Source organism: Passer montanus, unplaced genomic scaffold, assembly GCF_014805655.1.
Source record: "Passer montanus isolate IOZ18808 unplaced genomic scaffold, ASM1480565v1 scaffold16, whole genome shotgun sequence".
Taxonomy (NCBI): domain Eukaryota; kingdom Metazoa; phylum Chordata; class Aves; order Passeriformes; family Passeridae; genus Passer; species Passer montanus.
In genome coordinates this window covers 5,369,564-5,388,045 of record NW_024363160.1, presented here as the reverse complement: position 1 = coordinate 5,388,045, position 18,482 = coordinate 5,369,564, and the positions used below count along the sequence as shown (strand labels likewise).

The 18,482-nt window shown below is 37.9% G+C and overlaps 1 protein-coding gene across 10 annotated transcripts in view; it reads left to right on the top strand.

Annotated features, from left to right (window-relative positions):
- SULF1 (sulfatase 1) overlaps positions 1-18,482 on the top strand; it is a 179,298-nt gene that overhangs the window by 71,116 nt on the left and 89,700 nt on the right. For 9 of the 10 annotated variants that reach the window (XM_039702867.1, XM_039702873.1, XM_039702869.1 and 6 more), the window contains one exon: positions 11,239-11,334. The exons of the other annotated variant lie outside the window; for it this stretch is intronic. The gene's annotated coding sequence lies outside the window, so the exon portion shown is untranslated. The remainder of the gene's footprint in view (positions 1-11,238; positions 11,335-18,482) is intronic. 10 annotated transcript variants of the gene reach the window in all.

Here is an 18,482-nt window from a genome sequence, read left to right as displayed (position 1 = left end):
CTTAAAAAGCTTCCTGCTCTCTGAACTTAGCCACTTTGTGAATAGCACTGAACATTCAATTCATTCAGTGCCAGGCATTTAATTGGGAGCACTACTAACCTCTGGTAGTATTCTAGGAAACACAATTTCAATTTCTCCTGTTATAAGAAAAATAGCTGAACAACTTTCTTATCAAGAACTTTGGCATGTGAGAGAAGATCAACTGTTGACTCATCAATTATGCAAGTGATGTGACCACCTGCACCATTCATCCAGTTCCTGAATATCTGCTGTGGAATGCATGTTTTCTGAAGCTCAGTCCACATCTGAGCCATCTTTGTCAGAGTTTCTCAGTGCGAGGAAAGTGAAAGAAAATTCCATGGTTCTGAATAGGGTTGTGGTAAGGGAGAATACTTATTTATGAGACTTGTTTATAAAGTTTAGCACTAAAAAGACTCAAAATAACCTAAACTTTAGCAAAATTTACTTCTTAAAACCTGGCTACTGACCTGCTCTTTTTGACCTTTTTGCTGAATTGAGTTGCTAGCAAGTATGGTCTTATTCAGTTTTGATCCATGCTTTTCAGTTATCCATCCCTTTGTAATTGGTCATAGGTAACCATAATGTAATAGCAGTCATCACCACGAATCTGTAAATGTCTCTGAAACTCACAGCTTGTCTAGAGTGGTATTTATTGACTTTTTGCACCAGTGCAAACTCGCTTGTACAGATGTATTGAAACTGGCTCAGCATTCCTCAAGTAAATGTGACAGTGAAACCCTGCAGGCATGTGGTAAAGGTATTCCTGTAGAAGAGACACGTGACCACTCTCATCTGAAGGATGTTTCTAACTTCTTTAGCAGTGTTCTTTGTACCACAAGATCTTTGACCATGCAAGGGTTGAGCTCCTCCTGTAACTTCCTGAGGAGAATAAGTTGTCTATTCCTCAGCAGGATAATTCAGACATATAAGTTTGGACAGGGCAAAAGTCTCCTCCTTCTCATCAGCTTGTTAGGTCTACTCTTTGCTCAGCAAGATGATGAGTCTGAAATACTGTCTTAGACTCCTCATCAGCTTGTTAGGTCTACTCTTTGCTCAGCAAGATGATGAGTCTGAAATACTGTCTTAGACTCCTCACCTGTAGCTTGGAGCCTCAACACAGATCTTTATTCTGCACTGATCCTTGATCTCTGATGCCTCAGGGAGATCTTAGAATCTGTCCTCCCAACTCTTGCTCCTGTAATCTCCCAGAAATTAGAAGTCCTGTTGCAAACAAAGATGAATGTGCTCCATGGAACCTCCTCAGCTACTCTGCATCTTGATGCATACTGCTGTATTGTAAAATGGTAGTTTATATGCCAAGCTATGAACAAGAAGCACTGGGGATCTCTCCCATCAGGATAGACCTCCTATTCTGCTGGCTCTGTTAGACGGTTAGTAAATTTGTCCAGAGATAGGAATATAGAAAATGGGAGAGTTGGAAGAAATAATTTATTCATTTAATAGCATATAAATTTCCAAAATTATATATCAGGGCCTTGAGTTTCACTGGTGAATTGATATTGTGTTATCCTGTATACCATGATATTAAGGGGGGAAAATGCTGATACAAATTTTCTGGCTGTAGACTGAAGGAAAAGATAACAATATACAATAGAAAAGCTGGATGAAAGAAAGTAGATATGATTTTATAAGATCTAAAATAGCTTTTATAGCTAAGAGTTTTCACAGTCCTTCATATTGCTGGAGAAACTCAAAAGATACATAGATGCTAAAAAAAAACTCTAGTCCTTGGAAGAAGAGACAATGTGGCTGAAGCTTGACTCTAATCTAATTTAGATTTTGTGAGTAGGATGTGGAAAAAATGGTCTTAGTAAGAACTAGTTTCACCATCATGTTTTAATAAGGAAAGTGAATGCTTTTTCTGTGTGCACGCGCGTGGGAGGCACAACAACAGAAGTAAATCCTTGTATCTCAAGTGTTAGAATATTTAATGAATATTTAAAGCAGCTTTCACTCTTTTGGACATACTTTGCTTCAGGAAGTTCCCATTTTTAAGTTCATTATAAGGACATAAAAATAAACAAATTGCACAGACATGAGAGAGGCAGTGCAAGCTATACTTCCCAGTATATGAGTATGCATGAGTTTTTGCCTTTGTCTTCAATCCAGCTCTGTCAATATAGCAACATAAAATTTCAACAAAAGAGTATTTTTTTTGCTGAAGAGCAAAATTTGCTAGCACTCTTTATTATGTAATGTATTGAGAATGCAAAATGCCTGGTTACACTGCTAAGTCACCTTTTTGACTTATAAAAATATATTCCCACTGATTACTCAAGCAGTGTTGCTTAAGGCTAATGGTATAATAGATACAGATTCATCCCATAATTCTTTTAATCTCAGTAAATATATTGCAAATGTTTAGTGTCTATTGTGGCAACATAAAGCAGAAGTCATAATTAGCCTAAACAAAACAAATCATAGGAGAGTTTTAAAGTGTGTTTCCAATTTCAGAAAAAAAAAACTCATAGATTTTTTGGTTTTTTCCTTTTTTCACATCTTGAATCAGACATCAGCAAATGTGTTTGTATGTGTGCATTTTCCCCAAAGCACTGGGAAGAATGTCGTGTGAGAATTATCTTTTCCATTCACAGTCATGCTGCTATTTGGTCACATTTCAATCCACTAAAAGAAAAAAAGAAGGTGGGGGGAATTGAAAGCCCAACAGAACCGCTTAAATTATTTCAAACTTCAATAGTGCTGCAACCCTTAACAGAAGGCACAGCTCAGTTGTGTCCATGGAACGGTTCCACATTTCTTAAAAAAAAAAAAAAAAGCTAATAAAAATTTTAAAAAGCACAGACATTAACGAGCTAACACAAAAGATTTATTACTTACATTTATTTTCTTTTCTGTCTTTTTCTAGTAAACTTCTGCATTCTCCAAATAAGAGAGGCAAATTTCCAGCAAGGAAGCTTCTTTCCCTCCTTCCTCACCTTCATGTTTCACTTTCCTCAATTTCTCCTTAAATTATTTAATTAAGGTCATCTTGCTTTTTGTTTCATTGATTGTAGTGACATTGTTCTTTATGTTCAGAAGGCAATAAGGAGTGGTCAAGTTTCAAGTCACACTGACTTTGTTCTTTTAAGTACTGAAATATCGGAAAATCTGTTTTATAAGACCCCTGAGTTATTTTTCTGTCTGAAACAAACTTGTGAGTAGGTTGTGTTTCTTGCTAAACAAAAAGCTGTATTTTGCCGCTGAAAAATCTGCCAGAACAGTAAGGCAGAGGAATATGTTCATATTTTATCAGCCAAGAAAGTACACATATAATTGAGGGCTCATTAACCCTCATCAAGTCACATCTGAAAAATTTCCTGTTTCACCTCCCCCTTCATGTATTTTGAGTATCAGTTAATATTTTAAAACTATTTTGTCTTGCCTTTTGCCAGGTCTCCCAAATGCCAAACTAAGATGGACATGCCTTTAAATGCAAATTAATAGTTTTCTCCCCTCACAACTGAATACTAGAAACATGGGAATGCTTTACACCCTGAAAAATTATAATGGTTGTATAGAAGTCTATGTCAAGGAGATTCTGTTGCCTTTCTGGTGTTTCTAAGATGGCACATATTTTTTGCCCCTTTCCTTAGTGATTGATGCTATTGGAATGATGAAAACAGGAATATCCCCAAAGTTTTCAGTTCTATTCAGTATTAGTACACTTGCCAAAAAATACCAATCATAGACACATAGAATCATAGAATGGTTTTGGTTAGAAGGGACCTCATAGATTGTCTAGTTCCAAACTCTATGCCATGGTCAGGGGCACCTTCCACAAGACCAGATTGCCCAAGGCCCTTCCAACCAGGCATTAAACACTTCCAGGGATGGAGCATCCACAGCTTCTCTGGACAACCTCTGCCAGGGCTTCACCACCCTCACACTATAGAATTTCTTTCTAATATCTTATCTAAACCTACCCTCCTTCAGTTTGAAGCCATTACTCCTTGTCCTGCCCCTACATGCCTTTGTAAAATATTCCTTGCCAGCTTTTTCTAAGCCCCTTTGTGGTACTGAACGGCTTCTCTAAGGTCCTCTCAGTACCTTCTCTTCTGCAGGCTGAACAGCCCCAGCTCTCCAAGTCTGTCTTCAGAGGAGAGGTGCTCCAGACTTCTAAACTTGGTGGCCCTTCTCTGGGTGTGTTCCAACAGTTCAACATCCTTCTTGTGTTGGGGGTCCCAGAGCTTGATGGAACACTCCAGGTGGGGTCTCATGAGAGAGGAGTAGAGCAGAAGTAAAGGGGAAGAATCACCCCCCTGACCTGCTGGACACAATACTTTTGTTGCAGCCCAGGACACATTTGGCTTTCTGGGCTTCATTGCTGGATCATGTTGATCTTCTTGGCAGCCAACACCCTCAATTCCTTCCACCCAGGGCTGCGCTCAGTTTGTTGTCTCTCTGCCCAGCTGTGCTTGTGCCCAGGATTGCCTCAATCGAGATGCAGCCCTCCGTACCTGGCCTTGTTGAACTTCATGAGTTTTGCATGGACCCACCTCCCAAGCCTGTCACAGTCCCACTGGGTGGCATCCCCACCTCCGGGGTGTCAACTGCACCACACAGATCGGTGTGTTAGGCAAACTTGCCGAGGGTGCAGTCGATCCCACTGTCCTGTCACCAAAAAAGATGCTGAACTGTGCCAGTGTCAATACAGACCCCTGAGGGGCAACATTTTCACTGCTCTTCCCTTGGACATTGAGCCACTGACCCCAGTCCTTTGAGTGTCACCACCCAGCCAATTCTTTATCCAACAAGTTTTCAATCTATCAAAGCCATACATTTCCAGCTTGCAGAAAGGAGACACTGTCAAATGTTTTGCACAAATTCAGGTAGATGACGTCGGTTGCTCTTCCAATGCCATAATCCCTCTGGTTATATCAAGGAAGAAAAATCACAAGTTCTATATAAAGTAATAAAGTTATATTGAACTTTATATTTTTCTATTATTTTAGAGTGTTTATTATGTTTCTATTGACTACTATGTTGGCTTTATTGTATTTTTACTTTAATACTCTTAATGTTCAAACTTTTGGTTTTGTTTTCTACATTTAAGTTATAAATCAGAATTTTCCCCTTTGTTCTTTTTAAGTTAAGAATTGTGACTAGTTTCGTCACCAGCTAGCTAGCAAAGCACTGGGAATCAGACTTGAATCCTGTAGCCAGCATTTTTTCACAGTGTAGCAAAACAGATTCCTGCATCAGGCTACCATTTTTTTTTTCAAACATTCAACTGCTACTGTAATTTTTAGTTGTATCCACTAAAATAATGAAAAATTAAATTATTGAAGTTGAATGTTCCAGGAGAAAAATATTTATGTAGCTTAATTTTATTTAATTTAAGTGGGTTGCTCATGTCTGCTAAAAGCAGTATTAACTCTTCAAAATAGGTGACAGCAAGTATTTTTCTTCTGTACCTTCTCACCTAAAAATGGGCATCAGGGGTCATTTAATAACTGATGCTGAATTGCTCCTTGTATATCCAGTATATTGGTAGCAAGTCATCTTCAGCTGTAAGTGATCAAAAATGCTTACAAATTAGTCTATGAGATAATCCTACTGAGCTATGAATATCTAAAAGCATATGAGATCAGTTATAACTGTGCTGTTTTGAATACAGAAATAAATGTTGTATTGATCTTCATAGGCTGATCCTTTTTTTTTTTAAACAACAGATGTTTCCATTGTGATGGCAATACTGCTGAAGTCAGTAAGGTTCATAAGTTGCTGACGTTTGGTGCCTTTTAACTGCTCTATCTTCTCAATCTATTATGAGCAAGGCTAGATGGTCTGATATTAGGGCCAGGCAGTGTGAGAACTCTGTACACTGAAGATCCCTTATATGTCAATAATGGAGTGCAGTTCTGAGAAATATTAAATTATATCCTTGTCCAGAAATACCTCCTACTGCCTACTGAAGTCAATGAGAAAGACAAAGCCAGAAGAAAATTCAATGCCTGCATAAATTGTGGTTCCTCAGGCTGCTTTGCAATCATTCTTGTTGATAGTCCAGCAAAAAATAGTATTGGGAAACTGGATTTGGATTCTGCTGTCCATTTATTGGCAGTTGCAAAGTCCACCACCAAAAATATTTTCCAGGTTATTCTGTTTTCAGTGAGTTATGTCTGCAATCACATTGCTCTTCTAACTTATATATAGAATATTTATACATATGGAAATGCACATAGAAATCACAGAGTTGTCCACTGAAATAAAGCTACTTCTGAGTGAAATGGGAAACTGCTGCATGAGATCATTCTTTGTACATCATAGGTCTGAGGAAGAAATGAACACGTCTTGGGCTGAGTCTGTAGGAAGATGTAGGTCTGGTGTTTTCCTGTTTTCTGAAAGACTGCCCCTCTGGCATGAAACTGAGTGCATAAATTTAGGTCTGTCTGAGATTAAGTGAATCACACACAGCACTCCCTGCAGTCCCTCAGGTCTTCCTTGGAGGCTTTGTGACAGTGTTTCTTTTGTGAAATTAAGATGATTGCAGCCCCAGGAGATGGTTACAACCATGCATTACCACTTCTGGAATGATTTGGAAAACTTTTAATCACCAGTATGTCCCAGGTATGGAAAAATCCTGCACACAGTAACCTCTCCTATGTTTTATGGGTTATCTATGTTATACAGGGAGGATTTCTCTCAGCACCACACATGCATTTACATTCCCCCAAATTCCCAAACAATATGCCATCTGGCAGTATCTAAACTCCTGCTGTTCAAAGGCAGAAACAATAAATAATAATTTTATGTATTACAGTGTGCTGTAAGCCTTTTCTCATCATGGAATGCTGTTAAGTTTCCATCTGCACTGCAGTTTGGAAATGTGTTGTGACAAGGTTCCTCACTGTATTAAGAATTTGTATTAAGAATTTTGGTAGTAAATGATGCACTGAAACCTGAGGAATAAAAGTAAGAAAAGAAAACTTAAAAATTCAAATGCAACTTCTTTAAACATGGCAGTATTTAAAGCAGAAAATTAATCCTTTTTCCATAGAATAAAATTATGGTATAACCTTCTCTCAAAAGTTAAGTCATAATGAACTCTTTTGTACACCTACAGGAAAGCATTGTATTTTCATATGCTCATGAATGTGGAAAACAGGGATCTGGAAACTTTGACAATGGTAGTTAGCATCTCCATATGTATTTTTCTGCTCTGTATGGACTTGTTAGTACCTACTTAGGTAAATGGAAAGATTCCTGTTGATTCCAGTGCTATTTGACTATTCTATATGTCATTTAAAGGCTTATTTCATCATTAATCTGTTTAATCATCTAATATTACTCTTTTGTATGGATAGATAAAAAGATTCCTAAAGTCAGTGTTTCACCCCAGATGGTGCAATTAGGTGATTCTTGATTTTGTCTTATATCCTTGAAATTAACATCTTCAGTGCATAGTGAGCAAAAAAGTATGTATATTTTAAAAATCATCTATCTCTCTCAGTAATAGAGGGAGATATTTTTACAAAAGAAAAAAAGAGTTTTTCTGTCCACATGCAGTCAGCTTACTGACTGTGAACACGAATGATATAAAGATGTTTTTCTAAGCATCTTCCCTCTGTTTAATTTGCTGTTCTAACCATTGTTTTCTTCATTAGCTTAGTTGCATCTTAATATTTTGTTTTATTTTCTTTGCTATTACATTCTTGGCCATTAGAAAGCCCTTTCCTTCCAAAAAATTCTTTGCCCAATTTGTTTCCCATAACAACAGCAATAATAGGGAAAAAAATACTCCTTTTAATAGCAATTTAAATGCCAAAATTCATCCTTTGGTACTTCTACACAGTCACCCTTTCTGTGGGATTTGCACTCACATTGCTAAGGCTAAACATCACAGCCCACCTCTCCATGTGGCTACAACAAGCAACAGTTACAAAACAGAGTAAGACCTCATTAATGTTTTAAAAGTGAAGGAATAATGTGCTTAATCACCTTGAAATATTTGTATACCTATCCTTCATTCACATCCTCTTGTACTGTAGCTGATGGCTGATATTTCCTCACATCATGAGGCTTGGTCTAGCTAACACAGTAAGTGGTAAAAACGTGTATTTTTTGACTTCTTGTCCTTTCATTATATCACAGATTTTGCTGTGGGAAAAAAAGTTGTTCTAACACTCCTGTTCATTCAACCAGCTCCTGTGGGAAGTGCCCTGGTGCACTCACCCATCCCTAGTGCTGGTCACCCAAGAGTTATGGCACTCAGAAGGTTGGCAGAGCATTGCTGGCTCCTCTGATGTGGTCAAAGGAGAGCTTGTGTGGCCACTGGGAAAGACAAGTTGTGTTGAGGGTCATTGACTGTGAGAGTGCTTTTTTAAATTCCTAACTTCTTGGCCCAAGCAATATACATGCCCAAGGGTGCTGAGGGTATCCAGAGAGAAGGACAAGTCTTCAGTAGTTGCCCATAACTTTATATGACATCAAAGGTGAGCAAAAAGGTTCAATAGTAGCTAGTGACAATGTCAAAGAAACCCTTCAGTCTCACTATCCTACAATTACTACCCTGGTAAAAAATTGGAAACCAAACAACAAAAATAATACATTATTGAAAGCTGGAAAAACTAATCTTTCAAATAATGAGATCCAAAGCCACATATTATGTAATACAATAATAACATTAATTTTCACTTCTGTAGTTATTTCATGCCTATGTCTTTTTTAAACACTAAGAGTGTTCAGCACAGATTATGAGCTTACATTTTCAAGGTGAAATTGCAGAAGACCTACTGGTTTTCAAAGCCACTACCATACTGAAAACCTAACAACACATTGTTTTGTATTTTGATTTATTAGGAAGCAGGCTTAACTGAACTTACTGGACGGAATCTAAATAAGTCTTGCTGGATTTCTGCTTTGCACCTGCAGAAGCAGCTTTAGAGAGCTATTGCCCTCTGAAGATACTGTATACTGCCTGTATAATCTTCTCAAGAAAATAGTTAAATAAGAAAAATAATTGTTTATAAATGGAGAAAATTGCGGTACCAATGTATTTTGCTGTAACTGCTCCCTGCTGAAATTTGAGACCATGGTCCCAGTAAAGTTTATGGGACAGCTCAAAAAAACATTCGTGCATGCAATGTTTTTCTTACTGTGCTGGGATTTACTCCTAGAAGTAAAGTGATAGGTATAATGATTTGTTTGGGTTTTTTTCCTTTCAAAATATTATTAAGTTTATTGCTTAGAAATTGCTACAATTACTATAGGTTTCTTTATTACAGAAAAAAAAAGGACTGAACTGAGAATGGAAAAAATTATAGTATTTCTTTCTTGGATAAGAAAAAGATAAGATTTAGAGGACCACAATACTGCAGGTACTTATTTATGGCATACTAATAACGATGAGGTAATTTGTTAAGTTCCCAAATACTGGCAGCTTTTGATTTAAACTTATTCAGACCTTCACAATCTTGGCTGCCTAAAAACCGATGATTTAAAATTCACAATCCTTTCCAATTAACTGAGACAATGAGTCTACTGTTTATGCCACTGTATTAACCTGTTCTGCATTAGAGAAGAAAAGGTTACATTTCATTTTGTAGCATATTAGGCTTGTATGTACTTCAGCCTCCTCCATTTTGATTTATACTATCTCCAGTTTGGATTTATTGAAGGGAGAGTTCACTCTTTCTTTTTTTCCTCCCACTCCATTCCCTGGGAGCTATAAATGCCCCAGTTTTTTTTGGTCCCAGGTACCCAGCTGTGACTGAAATAATGCTCCCCATCTGTGTTCATTGTTCGCATTGATGGTGTCTGTGCAAGTCACCAGAGCTTTCCTAATAAGGTTCAGTTTGACCTTTCAGAAGTTCTGAAATGAAGAATCTAAGTGCACTCACCAGCCTCAAAGAGGTAGACTTCTCTGCCACTGCCCTTACAAACAGCTGTAAGAAACAGTAAAGAACGACTTGGTTGGTTCAAAAACCAAGGTCAGCCCTCTGAGCTGTTCAAGAGTGCACAAGCATTGGGCAGCCAGGGGCTGGCTGTTCCTCCTAGAAGGGTGGTGCACCAGCTGGAGAGAGATCCTGGAGCAGGGGAAAAGACAGACTGACAGTCAAAGAAGTCAGTTAAAAAATAAGTCAGTCAAAAAAGAAGTCAAAGAAGGAGAGGAACAGAGCATGAGAAAGTCTAGAGAGATGCCCTTTTAACTGACAGGCTGATTTTTAGGCAGGAAAGCTCTGTCTGGTGGTTTCAGTGCCCATGTGTTCAAGGCGAGGGCTTCAAGCTGCACATGCTGACTTTGGATGTGGTGCCCCCTGATTCTCCTTTCTCGTGAGAGTACTGGAACTACTGTGACAACACGGGGAGCCAAGTGAAAGAGCTGACCCACCTGAAAAATAATCTTTTTTGGTGGTTTGCTCTAATGATTTTGGCTGGCATGGTTAGTACTTGGACAGATTAGTTCTCTCACCTGGGTCCCCTCAGCCCCAGGAGCGTTTGTGCTGACACATGCAGGGGAGATTCACTGCCAGGATGCTGGGGGAAGGTGGTGTCTCTTCTGTCAGACACTTGTGCCTAGTTGAGGCTGAAACTATGGCTCACGTCAGCAAAGTATTTCCTGTGTTCATGAAAAGAAATGAAGCAACACTCTTTTATTCTGTTAGGGAAGCCTTCTGACTGAAGCCTCCCATGACATCTGAAATCTTAATAGTAGTGTGATTCAGAAGCAGAGAAAGTTGATATTTACCTGTTGGTTTTTACCCAAGGAAGAAGAAGAGCAAGGAATTCAGATTAATAAAGCATATACTACCTCTCTGATGCATGCCTAAAGACAAAAGAGAATATTTTGTGCTAATTTATATATGATTTCAATATTATTTCATTTTAGCAAAAGACAAATGAACAATTATGAAAGCTAAGTACCTCCAAAACAGAAATTTCAATTGAAATATTACAAATATTGTCAGAAAATATCCTGACAAGCCATAGAATTTAGTGATTCTAGGTATTTGAACCTTTCATTAGAATCTGGGTATATTAAGGCTCTAAGCTTCAATTATTTTAACTATAGCAACAAGCTAACTTGCAACAAGGTAATTATATGTGGATAAACTTGATTCTATAGAGTGATTCAGCAAAGTAAATGGAAATTAATAAGCTAAATTTTGCAAATAAATTCTAAACCCAGTATGAACAGAGATGTGTTGCTACTGTAGTAGTTATAAGTATTAATGTGTTCTCCCCTTTTTGCAGGTTTTGCCCATAATAAATTCACTGAGCAGGACATGGACTTCTATCCAATGCTATGAAAATTAACCAAGGAACATTAACTTCAGGAAATTTTCAAAGGTACAAAAATAATATGTCTATTCAGTTATTAATTTAACCAAATAAGCCATCAGCTTGTGCTACCTAGTTTAAGTATTATGTCAGGTCAATAATTAAGCTGTAGTAAATCTGGAGGTTCTATTCTGCCAAACTTTAAAGGCTCAAGACTAACCCAAGGACCCTTCACATTTTAGTAACCCAGTGAATGATTACACAGATAGCTTTTCAGTCCAAGGTTTGGTACTATTAACTTTCTATTTTTTAAGGCATCCAGGAATTCTGTGTTTTGTGGCTATTGAATAATATCCTGTGAAAAAATGTATGGTGTCTTGCATTTATGAAAAGAAATATTTAATAGGCATCAGTTATGCCAAGATAAAATGCAGTTTTCCTGCAGGGAAAGATATACATTAAGCAAAAATAATGGTTTGGAATTTTCCCTTGTTTATGTGAACATGACGATTATGAAAACTTGAACCTAATCTCACTGTATGCAGCTGGTCATGGTAAAGAAAAAGCATTTTGCAAGCTGTCTTCTGTGACTCTGCCAAAGCAATTCCAAAGTATCTGTGGTAGTTCTGCGCTTTCAGGGTCTGGCTGACTTTTAGGTGGAACTCATAGCAAGTTGTGTGGTGACCTCGTGATGTTGGAATTATGGCAATAGACTCAGTATCAAATCATACATCTCAGCTTAACAAACAAAAATATAAAGCCACATGACGGAACACAGAGCAGGAAGTTTGAAATGCTCTGAGATTCATTTTTCCCCCTCAGCTATATTATTTTCTGTCACCTCATTTACATAAAGTATTTCTGGTTAAACAATTTGCAAATGCATGTGATTTAATAGCAGGTATATGTGTGGCATAGGTAAATTTGGACTTAAAATTAAGACATTGCTAGCAGTGAAAGACAGCTGGTATGCATCAAGTTTATTTCACATGCAAGTCTTTGTATGGAATTTTCTTGGAACCAGTAACTTTCTGACATGTTAGCTCATAGTTTATTTTAATTACAAAATATCTAAATTTCCAGATCTTCAGATAATGTTTCATAATTACTAGAATTAACATAAGATTATTCAATCTGCTTTATTTTCACTCCAGATGTGTGGCTGCATAATGGTCCCATATAAAGCAGATATTATTTTCTTGCATGCAGCATATCAGAATATCCAAGCTTTCCTACATCAGTGTTCTAGTAATTAAATTAATTTCCATCTTAATTTTCTCTCCCAGCTTTATCTAAATTTTTACTACATTTATCTAGGTTTATCTATAATTTTCCTACATTGCTCTTGAAGAGGTTAACCAGACTAAGGCCAAGAAAATGACACAGATTTCCACAGAAGTGGGAGTTATGAAATAATATGATGTAAATGAGTGCTCTTGATTTTGATAGAGAGAATGGATTGGATTGTTATTTGTCATACCTTTCAGTCCTACTCAATGAAATGACAAGTGATCATTTTGGTCATGTTCCCAGTCAACCAAAGGCAGGAAGCCCAAATAATCTTAAGAAGGATGTTATATTGGAATAATTCCAAGCAATTTTTGCAGATCCAAAGGTTAATTTAATTTTTTTTTAAGCTTGAATATTTTTTATCTAACATGAAACTTCAGTGATTCACTCTTCATTGACTAAATTATCTGTTCTAGAGAGGTTCTACATGTTTATAAACATACCTTTTCTCTACAGATTTAGGGTCATAGTGTCTCATACAATGAACCTATAACTGTGAATGTACATAAATGTAATTCATATTTGTCAGTATTAGGAATGCCTTTAGAATATTTATCACTTGCACCATGGATAAAATAGTTGGGAAGTTCCAAGAAAAATGTAAAGGCAACTTTTTGACCTGAAGCCTAAAAATCATGTCTCTTATGTATATAATCTATTAATGACACACTCAGTGCAAAGACTTTTCTGGCACATTATCCACTGACATTCCACAATCCAACTTCAGTTAAATAGAATTCTACTGAACCCTGGGGTCAGATTTTTAGAAATCTAGTTTCATTACTGTCCACATATGTATCCCAGTTCCAGTTCCAAATATACATATAGGGTTCCCAGCTTACTTTTGGGAAGTGAAAGAGCTTGAAACACCCATTTCAGTCTATCTGCAATGAGCATGATTTTGAAATGAGAATTGGAAAGGCTTGCATGTTACAAGACTTAAGAGAGTGAGTCTCTTTGAAGTCAAGAGTGTGGGGCTGATCAGCAGTGTCTCCAAGAGAAACCCAGGTAGATGGTCAGATGGGTCTCACAGAATAATTCAGAAAAATCCCAACAGTCAGTAGTTTGCTAGGAGAGGCTGGGAAGCTGAGGAACAGATGCACAGAACTTTGGAGAATGTAACATTTTATTGCAGTTCAGTGCATCACCCTTCGTTTTACTGTGTGCACACTGATGGCCCATCTGAGAGTCCTGCTTGCAGGTGTACAACAGAGCTACTGTCTTTTTGTAGGGTTTCTTTTTCTGTGCTTCAAATAACAACTTCATTGTTATTATTTGCCTACACAGGATGCAGCCAAGTTGTACTGAATCTCTAATAAGCTTTTCTCTGGCCAGAATCTTGCCAAGCGTTCCCCTTGTCTAGAAGGAGGTTCTTTAGGAAAAGTCCTCTAACACATACAGAGAGGTGCATCTCTGTATTGCATGCCTATACAAGTTCAGACATGCACTCACAGAAACATTATCTGCCAACAAAACTGACAAGAAGCTAGTGACTTCTGCATAGCCCCTGTGTGATCTCTACCATCAGTGACTTTAGTTCTCTGAGTAGCATATTCCACTTTTGCAAAAAAAACTGATTCTTTTTCCTCTTATGTTGTCAGGTTTCTCAGTTCAGAAAAGTGGATTTATGTAGAAGGGGATTATTAGCTGAAAGATAAGGGGGAGTCCTCCTAAATGCATTTGTTATAGCTGAAAAAATGAGATATTAGAAAAATACGCAAATTTGTCCCTTCTTTTCCTCTCCATTTTGTGACTTTCTTGCCTACATCACATTTCTGATCTGACCTGAGCCTTTTCCATTTAGTTTTCTTTCCCATCACACTCTCACACATAAGCCTGTCCCGTGTTTCTCTATATACACTGTTGATTAAGATCTAGAGGGAGTTTTTTTACAGACTGTCAATACAGTAGAAAGTCTGTGATCTCAGAGTTTTCCTTTTAGAAGCTGTGAAAATGAAGATTCTTGGCTTCATTTTTAGTATATCTGTAACCTACCACATGTCACTTAACTTGTTTGCCTTTGTGGCTGCTCATCCCTATTAAATTAGTTCACACCAGTAGAGCTGCAAAGAGAAAGGATGAGGTTTTTCTCCTTCGTTTCCTCCTGCTACTTAGTGGGAAAGGGTTCTCAGCTGCTGATTGTGTTGCTTCATTGGTTTTCTTGCTGGCATGTTTCTCTGCACCGCATGCCTTAATGAGGAACAGGCGGTCAGCAGTTCGATGGGCAGCGTGCTCAGAGTGTGCTCAGGAAAAGAGACACGGGCAAGAGTAAAAGGGATCCAAATAGCTTCTTTTCCAACATGCACCAAAATGAAGGCAGGAACTTTTTTTCTAAGTTTACTCCTAGGATTTCAAGATCAAGCTGTCGAATTGCTAGTTTCTGGAAGTATTTATGAACCTTTTCCTACATTTAGGTGGTAGGTTTTTTTCCCTGTAAGAGCGAGTCACTTCCTTCCTGTCCAGTATCAGTCATTACTTACGGGAGAAATATAACCATGCAAGGGCAGCAAAATAAAAGATGCACAGTCTGATAAAAATAATATTTCATGTAAGAAATGTTTTTAAGGTGGATTTTGTAGAAGGATTGTATGTGTCATTATTTCCTCTACCTCCTCCCAAAGATTTCCCATCAGATGACCATTTAAGAACTGTGGGTTTTTTTCAGCCATACTCTTCAACTGCCAGTAACTTGATCCAAAAGTATCTCAACATTTTTCTGGCAAAAATGCAAAGTAATAAAATAATTTGGATTTTAATTATTGTAGAATCATAGTCATAGAATGGTTTGGGTTGGAAGACACCTTAAAGATCATCTAAATCCAAATTCCCGCCCTGGGCAGGGGCACTTTCCACTAGACCATGTTGCTTAATGCCCCATCCAAGCAGGCCTTGAACTCTTCCAGAGATAGCGCATCCACAGCTTCTCTGGGTGACCTGTTCCAGTGCCTCACCATCCTCATAGAGAAGAATTTCCTCCTAATATCTAACCTAAATTGATTCTTTTTGCCTTTTAAAGACATTCCCTTTGTCCTATTCCTACATGGCGTTGTAAAATGTTTCCCTCCAGCTCTTCAGTACTGAAAGGCTGCCCTAACAAACGTTCTTCCTGGAACATTTTCTTCTCCAGGTTTAACAATCCCAGCTGTCTCAGCCTGTCTTCAGATGAGAGGTGCTCCAGCCCTCTCATCATCTTAATGTCCCTCCTGCGGATGTGCTCCAACAGTTCCATGTCCTTCTGGTGCTGAGAACCCCAAGAGCTCGATGCAGCACTCCAAGTGCGGTGTCACAAGAGTGGAGTAGAGGGATGAAATCACCTCCCTCAACATGCTGGCCACTCTCTTTTTAATGTAGCCCAGGGTACAGATGGCTTTCTGGGCTCAAAGTGCACATTGCTGGGTTATGCTGAATTTCTTGTCAACCCAGTCTTTACCTCAGGGCTGCTCTCAATCCTTTCTCTACCCAGTCCATATTTGTGGTTGATCCACATGCAGGACCTTGCACTTGGGCTCGTTGATCTTCATGAGGTGCACATGGGAACTAGATCACATGATACAGTCTGGGAAAGGAAGAAAAGAATACTAGAAAGGAAACTCTTTTGTGACTTATACATTAAGAGCAAAATGACAAAGGAAAACTGTTAAAGCAAAACTATGAAAACAGGCAGAACTGCCTAATGCCACACAAGTGGTGAGATCCATATTAAAACTGTAAATGTTTTTTGAGTGAGGTATATGGGTATATGGGCAACATTTTTTCACAGAGGACTTTTTTGAACATCCAGAAAGAAATTATGTATCTGCAACTGCTTAAATCTACATGCAGTGAGAAAAGTATTTGGACATATGTTTATATATATGTGCTATTGACATAGCAATGAAGCAGCTTACTGACTCAGGGCCAAGAAACACTAATGGTAAAACTTTCCAGCATTTGTAGTTGCCTTGCAGTTTAACATAAGACATAATTTCTTATTGTTGCCTCAAGTTGTAATCATTTTCCCTACTGCCTCCTTACTTCTGGGGAAGAATTCAACCATGTTTCACACTTTATTCCTCGTGTAGAAGAAAAATTCATGGGTTTCCAGCCACTTTTGTGGTTCCTAATATATAGGAATTTGTACAGAGGAGAGAGAGGTGTATGTATTAGACTCTGTACATGAGATATCCCCTTCTCAGCTTCTTTGGTGCTACACTGCAGTGAGAAAACTGGTGCCCTAGTTAGTTGGATAAGCTGGTATTTAGAGGAATCTAGTCCCACCTTCTTGCTCTGGGCAAGACTTTCTGTGCGACAGTGCTACACCCAATACCACAGGGAAAACATTGCTTCACCATCTCACAGGACAGATATATTTAAGATTGTGAAGTGCTTGGGTAATGCAGTAGTGGGATGCTCATCCATGCCACAGAGAAGGCTTCATGGCTCAACAGCCATGTATCACACAGGGAGCACATTTATCTCCAGGAACTGATCCTGGAAGCTGCAGGCCACAACATTTCCCACTGAAGGCTTCCTCTGACCCCTCAGTGATCAGAGATTCTATGTGATTTTGAAATCCTGTGAGATGTAAGTTAAGATGACTAAGGTAATAAAATATAAACACTGATTAACAAAGCAGGTCTTTATGGCCATTAAATTTATATTTATAAATAGCCAGAGACATGACTGAGTGACAATGTTCAACCATGCAAAAAATTGAAAGCAAATAAAGATATGATGACACAGTAATTGTAACTGAAATGAAAACATTCTTTACCAGCATTTTTAGATTCTTATACACACATTAACTTTTTCATTGAGGCAGCAGGCCTTCCCCACTTCATAGTTTAAATGGTACCAAATTAAACCATCATGTACACTGTGTGTTCCTGAATATTTAAAGCTCTGCATAACTATTGAAATAATCACAAGACAACAAAAGAAAACAGTTTTTGTGTGAAAACTTAGTCTTTGAATTTAATTTGTGATTTAGATAAATTCATAAATATCCCCATGGCCATGATGCCATGGAAGTGGTGAACTGTGTTTGCACAGCCTAATGCTAAGGTTGCACTTAAAATTCCAGAAGGATTATATTCTGTCGTGTTCAGAACATAGTGGCTGTATATTATGCCTCAAGGTACTCAACAGGATCATGATACATTTTTAACCATATAAAAGATGCGCATTTTAAAAAATATTTTGGGGTGGAAGTGGTGACTTTTATTTTTCCTTCTATCTTGTACCAGCAGCTATTGTAACAACTTCAGAATGCATGATCTGATTCTCAGGTGCATAGCAATTTTCAGCTGGGTCTGGTGAGAAAACTCTCTGTTGACTTTTCTTCAATCTGAATATTGTATCACACACACAGCATAGGCTGGGATTAAAATAAAGAGAAATTAGGGTGAAGCATGATGCTGAAATACAGCATTAACAAAGATCTAACTCACAGGCTATTAACGGGAATAGACAATACAGCAATACTTAGAGGTAGAAAAAATGGTGGTAAGAGAGAGCTGAGTGAGTCTCATTCCAGGAATATATGAAAGGTAGAACAGCTCTACTGACTTCTGAAAAAATTGTGGTGATATTCAATAATGTGCAACTCTGTCATAAGATCAGTATCATAAAGGTATCATGTCTTCATTGGTTCATGGTGGTTACAGTGACCCTGTTAAAGCTACTCAGCTTCTGCAAGCAAGTTTACAAACATAACTTCTGTCTTAGAAATCACTATTACTAAAGGTAGATGGACTACATTAGATACATTTCTGTAGAAAATTTTTCTGCTTCCAGATTTTAGATGTCCTATATGGAGTTACTCATTAGACTATCACCATTATAACAGCTGAAGGAGACATCTGTCTTTGGAAAACTCTTCTGGTTTTGCTCTTGCATTAGTTCCAAAATTGCTATTCAACAAACAAATATTGCTGAGTAAGAAGGCA